Source organism: Centruroides vittatus, unplaced genomic scaffold (assembly GCF_030686945.1).
Source record: "Centruroides vittatus isolate TY-2023 unplaced genomic scaffold, ASM3068694v2 contig_1035, whole genome shotgun sequence".
NCBI classification, from domain to species: Eukaryota; Metazoa; Arthropoda; class Arachnida; order Scorpiones; family Buthidae; genus Centruroides; species Centruroides vittatus.
In genome coordinates, this window is record NW_027120673.1 from 433,131 (window position 1) to 454,906 (window position 21,776).

A 21,776-nucleotide genomic window follows, 5' to 3' on the forward strand; every position below is an offset into this window, starting at 1 on the left:
AAATCTCAGTTAACAAAGCGTAATATATAATAGTTTAGGTTTTATTTTATAAAAAATATGCCTTTATAATGTCTTATATTATCTTTATAATATCAAATATATATTAATATATTTGATAAAAATCAGATTCTTTTAGATCTTTCAGATGGATTATAAATTAAATTTAAAAAAATAAAAAACAATGTTTTTGAAATATCAAATATATTACATTTGATATCCGAAATCCAAATCTATGATTTTTTCTGTATAAGTCATAATTTACTATTATTTTATTATAGCGATTAGACTGACAGACAGTATTTCGGCGGCTTGTAGACGACTCGATAAAGTACAGATTCACCAATCCTCGAGAGATTTGTCAGCGTTATTTTTGAATAAGGTTGACAATCCACTCAGGATTGGTCTGCACACACAAAAAAAAGAAAATAATTCAACTAAAATAAATCGAGAAATTCTAATTTACACATCTTTTAATTGTTAATTTAAAGAAATAATCGCGAAAATAATTCTTTCTCCAAGCGAAATTTATAATCAAAATGGTTGGAAGCCAATCGATAATGGCATCATTTTCTAGTATTATGTGACAAAGAAAATAAAAAGAAATTCAAGCGAAATGGACCATCTGTTGAAACATCTTTTATTATCTCAAAACAAATATAATCTAACCATTGTAATATTTTCAATCACAACTAGCAATAAACAGTATTATATATTTATATATTATTATTATTATTATCATTATTATTAGTGATTCCTTTTTAAAAAGAGGCATTCTTTTCCGAATATATTTATAGACTAGTACTACAGTGAATCACATGCTTTGCAGTGTAACCCTCATACAGGAAACAAAAATTCTATTGCAATGTTTTAAAATAGTATTTTCGATGTTACAGCAATTAAAGCAGTGCTTTTTTCCCTCCTTAAGATATCTTTGTAAGATAATTTGAACATTTTTTTTATTTAAATATTGCACTTTTTATCTTTTTTTTCTGTTACACAGAATAACAGTTTGATTTTAAAATTATAAGTTTTATATATATTTATATATAAAAGAAAGTTTAGCGGACATATAAAATGTCAGCTGTAAATAAAATAAAATCGATAAATTAAACTATATCTAAATTCAATTAATATTATTGTTTTTTTTGTAAATTTTTCTTCTATACCTCCATAAAATAACACATATTTTTACTCTAAAAATTAAACGAAACAAAAAAAAACAAACAACGGAAATTGTTGTTCTTAATTCAGGATTCTATCGGAAATATCACATCAGAGAGAGTGATGCACCCTTTTGTGATAACGTAGATTGTCTGTACGAGTAAACATCCGAAAACAGACATCACAGACACACATTTGACGGTTTTTATCGTGGAGCCTCATATGTCTGCTCACGTGACCTCTCAAGGTCTTACAACATTTGGTACAATAGAACTCTTTAGGTCCTTGACGTCCTTTTCTTCTGTATCTAATCCATCCTAAGAAAAGAATAAATCTTTATTAATATACACCAATTTACACAATTTTAAATACATTATTATTATTTTTTTAATTTAACAGGTTTTAGATAAAAAATATAACCCCAAATAATCTCGAAAGATGATTTTTCAATCTCCATACATATATATATATAAACACACACTAAAATTAATAAAAGAAAATGGAAAATTGAAAATTTTTCGTGGCCTCTTGTGAAAATATATTTGATATTTTTTCTAGTTTTCAGTTAGAATTTTCAATTACCGAAAGACTTTATTGAAAATTTTTAATTACAATTTTTATTCTAAAACATCGAATTATGTATATAGTGAAGAGAAAGTATTGTCTCTGGAATTTAATTAAATGCAGATGAGCTTACATAACGGAAGCAATCAAATTTTTCATCAAAAGAGACTCGATCGATATCAAAAATTAAATTATATATATACATCGGAGTTAATAAGTTTGCAGACAAACTTAAATAACTTTGATTTTTCGCCGAGTCAAGTCGATTATTAATCTAGTTTTTTTTTAGATTGTCGCGTTTTTTAGGGAGTGTAAGACTTAAAAAAAACCATCAACAATGTTAGCCAGAACGTGATAGATGCTTTATTTATCCAACAAAGGAAAGTCGTACAAGCGCGTAATTTTCGTTGGTCTTTTTTTTAAATTTTTTTTTGTATTTTTTGGTGTTACAGAATAACTTTCCTGTTTCCATAGGCGATTTTCTGTTAATGGCAATATTTTAACAGTCAAAAAAAATTTTTTAAATTGTTATTATTATTAATTATTTATTATAATTATAATTATTATTATTACTATATGAATAAGAAAAAGAATTATATTTTTTTGAACTAAATTCCATTTTTTTTAATGAATAATCAATTAATAGGAACTGTAATATCGAAGAGACGAAACCGCTGAAATATGTCGCTTGGTGGTGATTTTTAAAGAGAAAAGTCATTTGATTTGATTTTTTGAATAGAATAATTAATTTTAATTTCATATTTAAAAAGTAAAAGAAGTATTTTTTTAAATAATACTATTGAAAAATATGAAATTGGAAGAAATTTCTGTTAAATTTATCGATTTCCGTTAAAGTTAACGGGAGAAAAAAATGACCACCAAGCGGCAATGCGGACTTTTTTTTTTTTTTTGCTTATATTAGGCAATGATGTGATGTATGGTCCTTTTATGATGGCCCAAGTTGTCTCTTCTGGTAAAGCTCTTCCTGCAAATATCGCATTGGTACCTCTCCCTGTTCATGGAGTGACGAGTCATATGACGTTTCAACGTAGGCACATTGTAGAAGGTTAGATGACAATAAGGGCATGCCGCTGTCGATGTTTTAGTCGGTGTTTTCGATGCACGTTTTCTGTTCCAACGAAGGCCGATGTATCGATTGTCGGATAAATAATCTGTAACCGGAACGACATACTTTATTAAAAATGATTTCAGCTTTAACATATTCATTAACTGTAGCTAATACTTAATATACTTATAAGCTACGAGCCAACTTACAAGTTTCATCAATATTTTTGACACAAAATGTAAATAAAATCTTTGTTTTGTTTGCTTTTTTTGTATATTTCCATACCGTTCAACAGTATACATAAAACGATACAAATAATAATTTAAATCTTTGACTCGCATTGGTGATGACTCCAATGGAACAATACGTTTGCAGCCATTGGTCGTCTTCGTCACATTGGCCAATCAGAATGTCTGGCAGAATTTTTAATATTTTTTAAATCTAGATGCATAAATTCACACAAACTACGAGTCTAACACGTTCAATGTATAAGATTTTGCACTCTTAAATGTTCGATTCGGTTCACAGTTCAAACGGAACACTTTAATTATTATTATTATTATTTTTTTTTTTGAGACCTAGAATAATTTTACTGCACAACATGCAGACACACAACATTATTTTTTATTTTTTTTTTTGTTTAGTTTTAAACCAAAGCATAACGCGGCCGTGTTTTTAAACACAAAAGCCATTGCTAAAGAGGGACAATTTCTCGTAAGAGAGGACAATAGCGAAAACATAAAAATGAATATCTTTGTTTCAACACTAGCATTGTTTACTCCCTAATATTTTTCTATTAAACTCTAAACCAAACAACGACATCACTCGTTACTCTATACATAACAATGATACTACACATTCGCATTCGGATGGATACACTGTAAATGGGGGTGCGCGCAATACACCGTTCACTTCTCTTTTGGCACAGTTGAATTCCATCGGACTGGCAATCTTACCGACTCTCCAATTGCAATTAAAAAAAAATCTCTCTCTACAACAAAGATAAAACTACCGAAAAATTGCATTGACTAGCTCAATACCGCAGCAGCAGCAGCAGCAGCGATTACACTACGAGAAAAACTGCGCGTGCGCGCCGACTCGTGTCAACGACACTTGCATGTCATTTCCGTTTTGCGACTACACTATACTCTGCGGGCCTCTAAACGCGGTGAATGGTTCTCTTGTGTTGTCCCAAGTTGTCTCGTCGTGTGAAACACTTCTGACAGATGTCACACTGGTACGTCTCTCGAAACAATAGGTGACGTTTCATGTGACGTCGAAGTGTGGGGTAGTCGAAAAATGATCTGTTGCAGTAGACGCAGCGTGCAGGTTTGGGAGGATTGCCTTGTTCCGCCTCATTCTCGCGACGACGTCTACGCTGCGGAGATTGGACGCTCCAGGCCACACCTAAAAACAAAACATATTTATTTTCACTCCAAATTTTACAAAAAACGAACAAGTCATTCAAAAAACATCAATAAATTTAACACTAAGACTAGAGTTAACGATCTTCCAACAATTTCTAACATTTGTTAGCGTAACGCTCAAATCCCCATTATCACGTAACGTTTGCGTGTACGATGACGTATTTTAATATAATCAATTGGGTTTCAATACACTACAGTATCGAAACCTGATTGGTTATTACAAAAAATAATCATTTTTTGAAATTTGATCGGTGTACGAGATTGGTCATTTCAAAAAATGTAACGTACGTGTAAACATTACGTGACGAGAGATATTAAACGTAACGCACAAGTTACGCGCCTAGGCGTATATGTGACAAAGGCATATTTTCTGAAGTAATTTTATTTGTTTTTCTCGCTTTTTGTTTTTGATTATTTTCTCATCTCGGCATGCCGTGGATCACTCTTCGATGGTGCTTCATGTTATCTTTACGCGTGAAACTCCTGAGGCACACGTCGCACTGGAACCTTTCCCGAACGACCAGGTGACATTGCATGTGCCGTCTCAGATGAGGTCGACTGGAGAAGGTCAAATCGCAGTAACAACACTTGGGTCCTCGCAACCAGTTCCACGTGATGGCTTCTTTCTCTCTTCTCTTCAGCCAACCGGGAAGCCGCCATTTTGACGAGCCTGCAAAACAAAAAGTTCGATAAAAAAATCGACAATATTCTTTCTATTTGTATATTTCTTAAGTCTAACGCGTCTTAACAATACTTACGTGTTTGCCAACGGGCGTAGGGTTTTCCAAGAATCCCAAATTTTATTTTACTATTATTTTTTGTTTGACGTTTTTAATATAATTCTATATTTTGTTTACCTCAAAACACAAATATAAATATAACCGATAGATATAATTGGTTAAGTGGTCCGCATTAACGGTTTTTTTATTAACCGAAAATAATTGCACTTTCGTTCGCCAGAGGGCGCAGCGTGTCCGTCTTTCTAACGAGCTCTCTCCATGAAAAAATCGAATTTCACTTCTTTAACAAATGTCCATACATTCTAAGATATAAACAGTTTGGCATATGATTAAATTGAAACAATGTTTATTTTTTTTAAATTTTAATGTAACATATTTTACCCAAAAATACAAAAGAGTAAAATGCAATTACAACAAACAATTGGACCCATAGAGTGCTGGCTTTTTTTTCTTTTTTTTAAACAAGAAAAAAAGACTTTTTAAACAGGGATTTAACAGTTTTTATATAGTGCTACAATGCTAAACAACCTTATCAACACCTAACTTGTTTTCTATTGTTTATGTAACAGGAAACGTCCTTATATTCATATTTTATAGCTCTTTGTTTTGGTGGACGTCTTATTGGAAACCATGTATAATCCATTTATGCTTCTTCAAATAATCTCTTCGCGCGTACATTTTCTGACAAATATCACACTGATGACGTTCTCTGACGGCCTGGTGACGTTCCATGTGACGCAAGAGGGTAGGTCGATTGAAAAAGGTATGATGACAATACATACAACGCGTAGTTGCTGAAGAAGTGGATGCTTTACTGCTTTTTCTCTTCAACCAAGAAAATTTGATATTTTCCATATACACTAAATAAAAAAAAAGAAAAAAGTATAATTAGAAAAGAGCCATTTTTTCAAAAATAAAAAAACTGTTTTTTTTTCATTTCTTTTCTTTCTTATACACAAAAAATATCTACAAATTTGTTCATTAGAATTGTATGATGCTGCTTTAGATGTTGAAGATATTTTGAAAATATTGAAATTACCTTGATTTCGAGGGGGCAAAAAACGGTTGTAAATAACAAAGAAATTTGCAAAAAACGACTAGAACGATCGAGAAAATTATTTACATAAATCACATCATCTTTTTTTAAAAATTATTTACACAATTTTCGTAGGTTGTTTTTTAGTACTAATCACGTGGTTCCTTGATCTTGTAAGGTCGTAAAAGTCTGTGAGGTTGATGATACATCTTGAAGTGACGCTCCAGTTTGTCGCTTCTGTTGTACACACGACAACATATAGAACACCTGTGTGGCTTTTCTTCAGGTTCGTGCTGTTTCATGTGTCGTCGAACATTACTTCTGTTGTGAAATACTTTTGAACAAATTGGGCAACTTATGCTGGACTTCACGTACTTAGTCACTGGAAAAAATAAACAAAAAAAAAAAAAAAAAATAGAAAACGTAGCTTAAAAACGTTGTAAACATCAACAACGAGTTGTTAAATCTTATTTTAAGTTTGCAAAATTAAAAAAAAAAGTTATTTCTGTTCATATTGTTTTAAATAAATTTACTACATTTTAACTTACCAAAAAAACAAATAGAAAACACATATTCACTTGATTTTCCTTTAAACATTCGAACGGAATAAAACAAATTAACATCAAAATGGGTCGATTTGGATCCAAAATCGAAGTAGGATATAGTTAGAGGCATCGCCGTCCGCCATATTTATTTTTTTAAATTTAATAACGAGGGGGTCGAGTTTAGAAACTTATCGATACCGACTTGCTCGTAATCTTAAACCTACCTGAGCAAGAAAGGAGCCTTTGTAAGAGTTCCGAGCGCAAACGGGATTATAAATGATTACCAGTATGTAGTTCTTTAAGGAAAATTTAAACTTTAAAAAAAAAAAGAAGAAAGACAATAGGCCTTGCAGGCACGGAAGGCTATTTAAAATACATTGTTTAGCTTGAATTCGTGAATGTTCTGTGCACATTCCAATCGATCCTGTTCGTGTAATGTCCCATTAATTTAAGTTTTATTCTATAAAAATACTATTTTTGTCCCTTCTTTCAATATTCCTTTACCTACTTTTTTTTTTATTTTTAGTTTTTATTTCAAAAATTCTCTACCTGTACAGTACATAATTATTTTAATGAGGTTACATCAAGTATTTTGAGTTCTTGTAACCGTTCTATTAAATAAAAATACAGAATTAATAATAAAATTATTTAATAATTATTTTACATTTTAAAAAAATACAAAATTTTCCCATAATTTTTGCCTAATTAAATGTAGCTATGACATTAAAAAAAAATCTACTAAAGTTAAGAAATAAAATGTTTTCATATGTTAAATATTTTAAAATAAATTAAAAAGAAATTTATTGATTAATAAAAAAGTTTCTGATCTTTTGAATCATCGAAAAAAATCAGAAAAAATCTTTCACGGTAATAATGAAAATAAAAATTAATCAAATAAAAATAAAAATCTAAATTTGATTTTTTCAATTTAAATAACTTCAAAGAATACATAAAAATGTGTATTTTCTTAGCTGTAGAAGAAGCAACTTATAGAATAAACGATTTATAATATTTAAGATTTATATTTTTATATAAATATTATTATTTAAATCAAATGAACGTGTTAAAGAGCACAAACACTCATTATATTAGTTTAATTAAATTTTGTAGACAGAAATATATTTTAGAAAATGCTTTAAAATTATTCACATTCTCGTTGCTTATAAACAATTTAATTACTTAAATTTAAAATATTTAAATTATATATTATTTATATTAATTAGATGTTTAATTCTTTAAAATTTTATCGATTTTTTTAAGGTATAAGAGAATAACTATTTAAGAGACGATATCACTTTCCGTACAGTTCTACTTTAAAAAAATAAAAGAATTCCTTCTTTAATAGTATGAAATAATTTAACTGTTTATTGAAAGTTTTCCTTATAGATAATACATTATTATTATTTTTTTTATTTCTTCTGTAAGGTATTTATTTTTTTATCACAATGAACAATAAGAATTCTGAAATAATTACAATACTGATTTTTCTATCAATTAATCACTCTCTTATTTATCTGTAGAAATAAATATGTAAAAAAATAATAATACTTAAGGACAATAAATAAAAATCGTTAATACATACAATTACAGGATTTTATATTAATTAAAGGATAAAGACATAAACACTCTGACATATTCGTATTTTTATCCTGTAAATACAACGCTTAACGTTGTATTTACAGGATAATGATTTAAACAGAAAGTTTAAAGCGCTAAAAATACATATAAAAATTGTATTTTTAATGCTTTTAAACATTTATAATTGTTATTTATCATTGTTTTTATAATCGGATAACGCTTGGAATTTAACGATTGTAACATAAATAATTCAGTTCTGAATTATCAATCATTAAAGAAATAATTTTTTATATTTAAATTATTTCTACAATAAACATTTACCGGATAAAACCCTGGTATATCATCATAAACAGTACTACAAGGAAGAATTTTTAGCAAAAAATATAAATTGTTCAGATTAAAGTTAAATTATCTTCAAGTAATTTTAATTACTAAACTATAATATCATTTTCAATTGATAATGAATGTAAGAAAGGGATTTAATTTATTCTATAAGCTTTGTTTTCAAGTTCTGGATTATTCGTTAGTTAATAAAATAAAAGAATAAATAATAATAAAGTGACTAAAGTATAAAGGTTTACATTAAATGTTGTTATTTTTTAATTATTAGAGATTATGAATCAGTTCACAGTTAATTTTTTTAATATTTAAAATAAAAATGAACTGTAAAAGCTATTTAAATAGAATAGTATTTAAATTATTTCAACAATAAATATATTGAAATAGCATATTAATCAGTATTTATAATACTTTTATTTTATTTATTTATTATTATATTATTATTTATATTTAATTTTGAATCTAATTTAATTACTAATTTTAAATCTAAGTAATAGATTTTAGTCCTTTCATATTCAAATATTTTTTTATATGAGTTAATATTAGAAATTTGTTATAGTTGTAAACCTAACTTTATAATTTCTTTTAAAAATAAATTAAGTTTCTGTTATATTTTATTATTTTCAAAGCAAAATGTTACGTTTTTCAGGAGTAATTACTTTTAACTTTTATTTTGTTTATATAAGAACTAAGTTGTTAATAAGTTACTCAATTACTACATCAACATAATGAAGAGATGATACAGTTGACAGAATTAAGTTTAAGTAATGCATAGATATTAAAAAAATAATAATAAAAATATTAATAACCTTCTACTTTTAAATTTTGAAAGATTTTTTCTTTTATTGAAAAAAATTGACACGAAATTTGCTTTTTCCTTTAGCGATAAGCATAAATTTTGCTGAAGAGAACAAATCACACAAGGAACACACCAGTAATTGACTATTCCAATCTTATTATAAAAGGAAATGCATTTCGAGCCTTCTGCCCCTCTTCAGTCCTTTATTACAGATCTTTGACTTTATTAAAATTTGGTTAGTGACCATTGGCTGAATCAACTTTGTGTACACAAACTGCTAAATAAAATTTAAAATTAGAACAATTAAAAACATTTTAAAAAAACTAATAAATATGTATACCTGTGTAAAAATAAATGCAAATGCTTTAAAAAGTTGTGTTCTTTGTACAATATGTTCTCTTCAGAAAACTTTATGCTCATTACTAAAGGATCTATCAGGAGAACGAGTAGCAATTAAAATAAGGAAATTTAATTTTCACACGTAAAATCAATGAGAATTTTGTATAAGAAATTAAAACAAAAACCATTTAAAATTTTAATTATTAAAATCATTTCAATAATTAAATAAACTGTATAATACATTTTGTATTTTAGGAACCATAATTTTAATTTTTTTTTTCCTGTTCTTGTTTACATGCTTAGTTTCCTCATGAGACCTTTACCTGAGCTCACGAGGTTCGTACATGATGATTGTGGGGTTTCTAATTGCATTTATGAGGATTTTATAATGAGGACGACAAAAATGAGGTGAAATAACTCAATTTTATATTGATTTTATTCAAGTTTCTTTTTATAAAAATTGACTAAGAACAAGAAGAGTCACCACTCGAACAATTCAAATCGTAAAGCAACGAGCAAACTTCTAGGAAATTAGCAAAAATTCTAGTTGAAAAATGAAAAAATAAATAAAGAGAGAGACGATTTTGGCAGAGAAATAAAGCAAGCATGATTGTTAAAAGAACATTTTCTTTGTTTTTATTTTCTTCCAAACATTACATTAAAATTTATAGAAGACAATCAAACGTTATTTGGCAATCGAGCGTGACTTAACTTGACGTGCTGTTTAAGATTATCTTTCCTGCTATATTCTTTGCGACAAACTTCACATCGAAACATCTGAGGGTTGGGATCGTGAGATCTCCAATGACGTAGAAGGTTACTTCTATTATGAAAAGTCTTTCCACATAAAGGGCACGCCAGTGGGTCGGGAGCAACCTCGCAACGAAATTGCAAACCTGTAACGAAAAATATTTTTTAACTGTAGACAAGTGAATAGTGTTTGTGGCTTTCCGGTTGCTTTGGATTTCTTTTTGTACATATAATGGATTTTTTTAATGGATCCGATATAGATTTCTCTGATTTTATTATATATCAATTTTCGAAGAAAGTAATTAAAGAAAAATCAACAACAAATTAACGTGAATAATGTTTATTTCCCAAAATATTTTAATAAGTCAACATTTGATATGAATTCCGATAACGCATGTGAATTCAATTTGATTTGGATACATTTTTTGAAATTTTAACAAGGAAATTCAATATTTTTTGACTAAAAACTTGTTGAAAAACGTCTTCTTTCATAAAAGGCGAATGTCAGAGGATGCCGTGTGCCAATTTTAGATGTTGCTTCAGAGTATCTTTCCTGCTATAACCTCTTGAGCACAGGAAACAATGGAACGACATCTGATAAGGATCGTGTTGTTTTTTATGCCTTCTAAGATTACTTCGATTGTGAAAGCTCTTCTTGCAAAAGGAACAGATAAACTGAAGACCTTCGTATGCCTTTTCTTTAAAAGAATTCTACGAAAGAGACCATAAAAATGATCAATATCCAAGTAAAAAAAAAAAAAAATACTCGATAACGATCATAATTTAAATAAAATATTCTAAATTAAAATTTTATAAAATTAATTTTGAATAGCACTTTCTTTGGAATGTATCTAAAAGACAATTAAACCACATTAAATTGCCTACAAATGCATTTGTTATATTGCATTAATAATATACATTTAATAATAAATATAAATACATTTGCTAATGTATATTAATTGGCATTCCTCTATCCAGGGTGATCTATGATATTCAGCAAAGCAATTCCTCCTACTATCCAAGCATAGAGCTACTTTACAGGCACAACATTGGACTGTACTTCTTCGCTGCATTTTGTAGCGACTGCAAACCACGCAACGTCTTCTTGTACAGGGTATAGGTACGTGTCCTTGTTCGTTATTCAGAATTTCCGGTTGAAGGCCTGTCACGATAAAACAAACGAGTGAGAAATAAACATTTTCTTTTTTTCTTTCTTTTTAAAATTTCAATTAAAATCGCCCGTTTCAATCAACACATAATACCAAATGATCCAACTAAATGTGAATAATTTACAATAATTCTTTATTGTTCCAATAAAACATAAATCTTTAACCATATAAAATTCGTGTAACAGTTAAATTCGCTACTTTCAATTTACATATCACAGCCGTGTACGTGTCTCCTGTGTCTCGTCATATTGTCCTTACGGTCACAGGTGTAAGTACAAGAGTTGCACCAATATTTTGGCGCGTTGGGTTGATGGATCCTCAAATGACGCTTTAGAGTCGTTAGGTTACAGAATAATTTCTGGCAAATGGAACAAAACGGTTGCTTTGATAACCACGTACCTGTAATAGAAAATATTAGTCAATAGATTAAACTTAATTCATTCCGATTTGTATGAATTCTGACTCATTAAACCCTATTCTTGTTGCACCTAAATAAAGAATAATTTATAAGGGTTGCAAAAATAGTAATTTAGTTTAATATAATTTTAAATATTGAAGGTTACAACAGCTTGGAATGTCATTAATAATTGAGATATTGAATCAAAAAATGCAACATAATATTTAAAAATATGTTTCAAAGTAGTTCTAAAACAACTCTACAAATGAAAAACAACCAAAAACATAAAATAATAAGTAAAATTTCCAAAATTCCCTGCTAATTGTAACGATTATTCGTGACAATTAGCAGGCTACTTTTTTCTGTAAGCTACTACTCTTTAATTTATAGTTTAATTAAAAATTTTTATAAAATTTACAGAAGGATAAAGTGATTTACAAAGTCTTGTACGTCTACATAATAGAAATAGTTTTATGTATGCAAACTGGATCTTAGAGCAATCACGACTCTTTGCTTTAAATGACCTTCGTGTTAACGTCCTCGTAACCTCTCGTGATACGAGTGACGGAAACGTTTCGTCTCGAATGAAAAATATATTTAGTATAATTAAACCTGATATCATTATAAACAGCACTTTGAAGAAACAGGCTAAACAAAATTCGATACTTTGATAAATTATATTCTGAATTTTTAATTTAAGCTAATTATAATGGACTAAATCACGAAACCAAGAATAGTTAAATTTTTGGTCAATTATTTTTTAAATTTCAATAACAATAATAGGATTAAGATAGCTTAATCATTATAAAAAGGTCCACTTTTGATAAAACTATAAATATGTATACTATAAACGAATCAAATGTATTGATAAACTGGGAAATAATTAGGCTACAGCAGTGGATTTGGATCCCACAAAGCCTAAAACAGATCTTTTTAAATCTAGATTGTGATTCCTTTCATTGGAATGGGATGTAATTTATATAATAGTGTTTGTTACTTGCATATCACTTTTTAATCGATAAGACAGTTATTATATAAGCGCATGTGCATTTTCCAAACCCTCCACAACCCTTAAAATGTACATGCCAATGCAAATCTACATCCGAACAATACAATAGGAAACAAACGCTATTATGTACTGTACATATCTGAAATAATTTAATAGAATATTCTATTAATTTTGATACGAACAAATTAACCAAAAAAAAATCAAATTTTAGAACATTGTTTAATGAAGAAATAATCGATTAATCAATCATTCATTAATTTATGAACGTGTCGTCTGTGACGATCCACATTGGATTTCTGTAACGACGAATAATTGCAGATATAGCACATGAATCTGATAGGATTTGACTGATGAATCTGTAAGTGACGTTTGAGATGTGTGCTCCTGTTGAAGGATTTGTAGCATACTTGACACGTCCACAACTTCATAGACGAATCAATAGGAACAGAAGCTGCGAAATAAGAAGAAAACGTTGTACAATCCTTTCTCATCAAAGCACAACACTTGGTTCTTCTATATCTCATTAAATATAGGATTTTTCCACATTGGATGGATGCAAAATTATATTTTCATATAAATACAACTAAAATTTATCTGAATATAAATATATATTCTGAGCAATTTTGTAATATATACATATATATATATATATATATATTATTCAATAAAAACTTAACACGAATATTGTAAAATATGTCTACAATTCTAAACAAATCTGCCATGAAATCAATCCCCTGAAATGATTCAAAAATGCATTTGTCACCTCCTTAGACGATATCATTTTTAATTATATTTTAAATTTTTTCTTTCTTCGTGATTCATTAAATAATTCCGTGAACGTGACGTCTGTGACGGACTAAATTGCACTTTTGTAGAGAAGCATAGCTGCACAGATCACAGGGATGTTTAGGAGGATTCACTTGGTGTATTTTAAGATGTCGACGAAGGTCAGAAGATCGTGAGAAACGTTTCTTGCAATAAGGACAATCGTGATCCGTCTTCCTGAAAACTTTGAGAGAAATTATTATACATTATGTCAATACAATTACAAATATTTAAAATTAGATTTTTTTAGCACCATTTTATTTATTTTTTAACGAAATTTTCTTCGATAAAACTTCCATTTTTATTTGAAAAAAAATAGACTAATTTGTTTCCTGTTAAACAGGTTTTTTTTAACCAATATTTTATTATAACCTTGTTACATTCGAATAACTTCCATAAACATAAATGATTTTCTAACATAATAATAATATTTAAAAAAACAAACCAACAATTTGGGCCTACAAAAAATTATTTTAGCTTTTTAAAGCGGAACAATATTAAAAAACCCCACACAAAATTAAATATATTGTTTTTTCCCCCTTAATGAATCCAATATTTTGTAACAACCCCAATTAGTTTTTAGCCTGGGCGAATTCTTCGATAAACATTACCTAAATATGCACACCCAGAAATTTTATATATATGTATGTAAATATATATATATATAAACAACTTACGTAGCCATATGTATACACACATATATATAATGTTTTGTGTCTATATATATATATATATATAATTTTTAATTAGATATATTATAGAATATATAATAAATGATATTATCTTCTATATATATATATATCGTTTTTAAAAAAGATGTGTTCGGTGCACCAAACGGCGATGTTGCAACAACGTGGTCTTTGCGAATATGATTCATATCCACATAAATCACAGATGTATTTTGGAGCATTTGGTTGATGGATCTTAGCGTGACGAGAAAGATGAGAACTTCTTGAGAAAGATTTCAAACACACATTACAAACCCAATTCTTGGTATATCCGTAACCTATAGAAAAAAATCATTGTCAATCAGGTAGCAATAATCCTAGCTAAGAGCAATAACTTAAAATCCAAACCAGTACATTATTATTTTATATAATTAACAACAGAATGAACCCCGTAAACTCTTATCAACCTTTTTTTTCTAATTTATATCCAGGCTATCCTGTTGTTTTTAATGCGCATTTGGATCTTTAATTATTGGTGATACTGGATTTCTCGGTTAGTGTATCATTTGACTTCAGGAAAATTGTTTTTAAAAATCGATTTTAGAACTTATAAAGTAGAACAGACGGAAATTAATTTAGTGCAATAGCTATTAACCTAAAAAAAAAGGTACTAAAACACCCGATCTATCAATGATAAATAATTCAAAACAAAAAAACAAAAGAGTCTAGAAATGAAATAAATCACATAATTTTATTTACACAATCAAAATAAACATTTTATTTATTTTTATTTTTCTAAATCTTCCCTTCTAACTTTGATAATATTCTGAGTGGCTTTATGAACACTGCGAAGATGTCTTATCACGTTACATTTTCTTAATGAAACGTAAGAACATTTCGAGCACTTAAACATAAAAGAAGGCTCGTGAATTCGCAGATGTTGATTCAGATTGGATCTAGAAGTGAAGCACTTGAGACACTTGGGACATGTGGTGTGACCTAAAATCGTTAAAGAACTATATTAGTAGGTGGAAAATGGTTTAAAAAAACTTTAAAAAAAATAAATAAAACCGAAGAGTTTCAGGTTGGTTTATAATATTCATCATCCATAACAAAAAAAAAAAAAAAAAAAAAAACTGATGCGTTGGAGAATTTTAATCATCTATATTACAGAAATTAATGTTCTGGAGAATCTTAATCATCCATAACAGAGAAATTGATGCTTCGGAGGATTTTAATCACTCGTAACAAGGAAATTGATGCATTGGAGAATGTTAAACAAAATGAACATATTCAATTTCATTGGCAGTTAAATAATTATTTCAAAATTAATAATCATTTCATTTTTAAAGATTATATTAAAATATGTATTTTTATTTTAAATATTTCTTTAAAAACCAGAATTACAAACTTTATAAAAGATTTATTTTATAGTAACATGAAGACTCTTCATCAAAATATTAAATAACCTTCAGATTTCTGCTTATTCTGAAAAATAAAACCAAAAGAAAATAACTATTAACTAGGACCTTACTCCTCGATTAAAAATAAATACCAAATCGGAGATACTTACTTGATTTGTGTATATTTAGAATATTTATATATAAATATAAAAATCTCACGTTAGAGGACAACTTTTTATATGTTTGGTCATTCGATCCTTTCTATGACATTCGTAACCACAAATATTGCATGTCAATTTCGGTGCATTTGGTTGGTGGAGTATAAAATGACGTTTCAAGGTGGAGTGACGTGAAAATGTCTTTAAACATACATTACAAGTCCTGGGCTTCTTTCGACCTATCGCTTTGAGAATAAAAGTAGCCTTGAAATAATTTATTAACCAGTCTAAAGATCAAGCAATAAATTAAACATCAATATATTAAAACATAGCATGAATTCATGTAATGAACCTCGGATAATCGACACGAATGATAAAAATCTCGTATGTTTCAAATTGGTACACTTTCTACCGACCCTCCTCGACCCCGAAAGTGTAAAGGTTGTGTGTCGCTCGAGTTTATATGGACTGATTAAATACACACATGCCTACTTTATACGCAGGTTTTCGGCTTTCTTCGCTATTTTTACAGACAAAAATGTCCATTTATAATTAACTAGCATCTTAAATAAGTAAATTATCCAAACAATTATAAGGATAGACATTTTATTTTCGAAACACTTAAAGAAAAAATACACAGTTCTCTAGGAATGAAAGGACGTTTAGTGCTTTCTCCGTAACAATAAAATATACCCTTTAAGTATATATATAAATAATTAAAGTATATAAGATTTTATCTCAAGTTAATTTTCTGTGCTTCTTTTTTCTCTTTTGAACAGCTTCAACTTTAAGGTTCCTTCTCACATTTTTTAATTTGTTAATTAAACACTGTACCCAACCCAAATAACCAGAAGCGTCTCTCAAATGACTATACGTGCTCACTATTTCGTGTGCCACTTCAATTATCTGCGCTTTCGTAGGATATAATGTGTAAGACATAATAGTATCACATAAAACAGTTAAAAATTCGTGTTTTTGGGACCAACTTAACTTTTGTTTGTTGGCTAAAGCGCTAAGTAAACACGGAGTGAATTGTTCTTCGGGTATTGTAAAGCGATCGGGCCAAGTTTCTTTGTTGTTACTATCGGAATTGTCGGATTTTTCTAATAAATTAGCGTTATGTGAGGGCTTACTGACAGGTGAGTCATAAGTGATTAATTTCAGCGTTGCTTTATTGGGAATATCGAATAACGATTCCACATCTACGTAATCCATCCATTCGGTGTGATACATTTGCAAGACGTAATTCTGCGTAACTAAGTTAAAAGATCTTAAAATTTCATCAATAATATCTTTCTTGTCAGCCACGTAGATGACTTTTTTGCAATCGTTTACCGAGACAAAGTACGTCAGGTTTCTTTGAAACATTCCCATTTTTACCTAAAAATCAACGTAGATTATATTATAAACGTGTAAAATCTGTCATATACGTTTAATTATGTACTGCATGCAAAAATAATTTATAATAAGTTATAATTAATAAAAAACATAAATAGGTCATACCTCGTAATCATCAGCGTAAAAACTCCTCTCTGAAACAGGAATCGAGATTTTAATGTAGTTTTAATTTAAGTTATAACTTAAATTCGAATGTTGTTCAGTTCTTGTATCAAATTATGATTATTAATTTATTAAGTTTTCCACAGCTATTATTAGTTTTTAATATTACTTATATTACGATAAAAATAATTAAATATCTTAAGCATTTCTAATGTTATTATTACTTGCAAAAGACTAAAAAATTATTATTATTATTATTATTAAATTAAAAATAAATATAGAAAGAAACTTTTTATAAATATAAAAATAATTTTTAAATAATAAGTTTAGTACATTTAATGTCATTATTTTGATTATCAATAGTAAGAGCGCAAAATAGAACATAAAAATATGGATTAAAATAATTAGAAAATGATACACCAGATATAAATTAATAATAATAATAATTAAGCCAGGTGAAGATAAAGATAGAAAATACTCAACAAGACAAGCAAAATTTAAATATTTCTCTCTTAAAAGTATATAATTTAAGCATCTCGCTGTTAAAAAAGCATATAATTTACGCATATTTCTTAAAAATACACAATAATGGTTTTCGGTTTGTTAAAATAATAATTGAATTTAATATAGATGAACATTGAAAGATCCCTTAAAAGCAAGAATAGAATGATCATAGAATCTGAAGCATCTCTCTCTAGCACTTTAAGTAAACTCTCTTTACACTCCTTTAAAGAAATGTCTTAAAATTATGGGTATAAATGATTATTGGTTACTCGAGAAATCAATTGTAAAAATTCTTGTCTAATATTTTCAGTTTTAAACATTGAATATTTTATGTGCCCTTATGAAATGTTATCTTCCTTTCCATACTTCGTTTATTCTCGATAACACGTATGTGATTTAAAATGTAATTTTTAAATTATAAGAAATATGAATTACATCATATTTAAATAATCGTACGGTAATGCGCGACGAAAACATACAGCTAAGTGCATAAAGCGCGAGGAAACATACCGGCTAACAGGTGCTGCTCATTGCTAAGATAATTTTTTAAAAATGTGTACACAGTAAACAGCCATTTTGTTTGTGAAAATGATTATTAAATAGAAGAATTTAACTTATCACTTTTCAATGCTTGTATGACGTTTAAACGCAGACAAAACCAAGCTTACATTTGATGCGAATTTTCATTTATAATCTATTTACAGGACAAATTGTGACAGACAAGTAGACTTTAACATTCCAATTCAGACACACAATGTCTAAAATTTGTGACAATTGTAATCTACGAAGTAATTTGCAAAGCGTTTAAATATTTACAAAGTAAAGTGGCAGAAAAACACTGGTTGCGAGCTCCACAATTAAGATAAAAACTCATTTGTAAAATCTACATCTTTAATTGCTAATTTATCTGTACATGCAATTATTAGTTTTAATATCTTCAGTTTTAAGAAAGGTAATCGATAAAGTAGTGCATCGATCACACGGCAAAGCACATTTGCTTACAAAACACACAACGAAAAACTTTTCACAAAAGTTTAACTCGTAGATACATTAACACATAACTACACCGTTAAGCCGTGTACTTGACGTTTATGTTTGGTTACGTTATCGTTCCTGTTACAGGTATAACCGCAGAGTTCGCATGAAAAACGCGGAGAGTTGGGTTGATGGAGCCTTGCGTGGCGCCGCAGAGTTGTGGGAGTGGCAAAGGTCTTCTGACATAACAGACACATCAATGTTGTCATCCTGAAACCTTAGAAACAGAGAAGCTCATTAGTCGGCTGATAAAAGAAAACCTAGAACTATTATTGGCTTCCCTATTAGATAACTTACTTTACCAGTAGACGGATTTCTAGAGGACATCTTGGTCGGTCCATTCGGGAACGCGTAACATTAACAAAGATTATAAGCACGCCTCACCCGCATTAAGTCACCTAACATATGAGAGGGATGGGGATCGATGCCCCGATTCGAACTATCTATGAAAAAGATCACGAGAATCCGGATCGGAATCGAACCCGGATCCCTCGCGGCGATTGCCGAACGTATTACAAAGCTCCATCTTACCCTTCGGGACATCTTTCTAAGGGGGCAGTTATCTAACAGAGAAACCAGTTTTTTTACAGAATATAGAAAAGCTAAACAGCAAATATTTTTCATACTGTATATGGGTTAAATGGTAAGAAAATTAGATCATAACGGTTACGCGTTATGTGCATTTCCACTCCCTCCACGACCACATCAATGCACATTTGGTATTATTATAAATAAATCAAACATTACATTCTCCATTTTAATCCTTCGATCTTGTTTATTGTACAGAATTACTTTACGTGAAAGTAATCTATATATATATAAATTTCGTATATAAATCATTATACATCATTCATTTCCTTGAGACCTTTTAACCGATAAAGTCATGGAATTCCAATGTTGACGATGCACGTGTTGAATCACATTATCTCTCCAAATGGAAGTATAATCACAGATTTCGCACTTGTATTTGGGAGCATTTGGAAGATGAAGAACCATGTGACGTTGCAAGTGGGTACTTCGGGAAAAAGTACGAAAGCATAATCGACACGTCCTGGATTTTCGCTGTTTACCTGAAAGTTAGGAAAGAATTTAAAAAACAATCTATAAAACGATCGCTCAAACGCCTATTTTCTGGTCTTTAATCTGTTTTTCTTCTTGTAGAAATTAAATCAAAGCTTCTGGTATAATTTAAACCGATTTTCAAAATTTTATAAAATTTATAAATTACGATCTAATCTAAGAGCAGAAGCTGTGTTAAAAACATTTTTATGGCTCATTACATATATTTTTTTGGTAATTTCTCTGTTACAATTGGATCAATCGTGTTGGTTACAGAAAAAAAAACATGAAATTAAGTACGCTCAAAAAATCATTCTCACTCATTTAATCACAGTTTCATTTATGGTTATTATCATTTTACACATATCTGAACATTGTAACACTTGTAAATATTTCATACTTAACTAATTTTCGTGTGATTATACAAAATTTCAAAGGATCTTCAGAAAATATTTTATGAGTGCCAACATTTAATGATGGTAAATCTTTAAATATATTTAGGAACTTTTGGCTTTTTAACAACATATTTTATGAAATATAAACTAAATTTTAATAAACTATTAAGTTATAATAAAACAAAACTCCAAAATTAAAGAGAAATAAATGGTTGAAGTTAAAACTTTAAAAATACCCATAATGTTATGATATCAATACAACAATAAATGGAGGATTAAAAATTCAATCTCTCATTCGAACAAACAATTATGCAACAATTTAAGGACATAACCGTAGATTATTTTCAAGCACCATTAATGTTTAAGGTTCTATTCACATAAGTTTGCACGTCTCGAACATCACAAAAGCATATTTGATGAATCTCCTATGCCTGCTCGAGATATAACACCGACTTATCAAAGCTCTTCGTATAAATTTGGCTTTTCTATAAAGAGGAACTGAAAGAAAAAGTATATTTTGAAAATGGAATCCGAAAAATATAAATGTATGTTGTAATTACTTTTATAAATATGTAAATAAATACCTTTAGGTAACGTTCCTCATTTCTTGCCATGTTTCTTTCTTTGTATATAATTTAAATTTACGATAACAACAAACAAATGCAACTTTTAACAAGAATCTTTAGCATAATCTAACTTGGGTACGTGCATTCGACGATGATGCTTGATAACATCATCCTTCCAAATAGATCTATAGGAGCAAAGCTTGCAGGAATACATGGCTGCATTAGGCTGATGTATCCTCAGATGTCGTTTCAAGGTGGCACTAGTCGAGAAACTCTTGAGGCAGATGTGGCATACTCGTGGCATCTTTGGTCTACCACGAGCGCGGAACCCTAAATAAAATCCTGTGAATATAGAACAGCATATTAGATGAATGGACGTATTATTGATGCAAATTCTTGCTTGTAACGAGTGTCATCTTTTATTTTTTCACCATTGATTTAAACCCGCACGTTAAAAACCTTTTTGATGTTTCCATATCTTTATTATATAAACTAAATCACTTTTTAAATTGCAATTTATACAACAACAATTTATATGATTTAATAATTATCTTAACATTTTTTAACAAATGAAATTAATTAAATATCACAATAGCTCCACTAATTATTAGTTGCATTTGTTAATATAACAAAGTTATCCTATTTATCAATCTCTTTGAATCGTGTATGAGAACTTCAGAATTAAAAGCCATATCACAGATTATTGCCTAAATTTAGTCCATAAGTATTATCTGGATACAAAAA

The 21,776-nt window shown here is 28.9% G+C and overlaps 3 long non-coding RNA genes across 3 annotated transcripts; all 3 read right to left on the reverse strand.

The window, feature by feature from the left end:
• Nucleotides 1-621: 621 nt before the first annotated feature.
• On the reverse strand, nucleotides 622-14,433 carry LOC136969198 (uncharacterized). The gene is made up of 2 exons (XR_010879785.1): nucleotides 11,285-14,433; nucleotides 622-1,478 (listed from the first exon to the last, which is right to left on the reverse strand). It is a non-coding gene; the product is annotated as an uncharacterized lncRNA (long non-coding RNA).
• LOC136969204 (uncharacterized) lies at nucleotides 4,199-7,214 on the reverse strand. The gene is made up of 2 exons (XR_010879787.1): nucleotides 5,998-7,214; nucleotides 4,199-5,818 (listed from the first exon to the last, which is right to left on the reverse strand). It is a non-coding gene; the product is annotated as an uncharacterized lncRNA (long non-coding RNA).
• Nucleotides 14,434-15,144: 711 nt separating the features above from the next.
• Nucleotides 15,145-17,673, reverse strand: LOC136969212 (uncharacterized). Its single transcript, XR_010879789.1, has 2 exons — nucleotides 17,477-17,673; nucleotides 15,145-17,353 (listed from the first exon to the last, which is right to left on the reverse strand). It is a non-coding gene; the product is annotated as an uncharacterized lncRNA (long non-coding RNA).
• Between the last annotated feature and the right edge of the window lie 4,103 nt (nucleotides 17,674-21,776).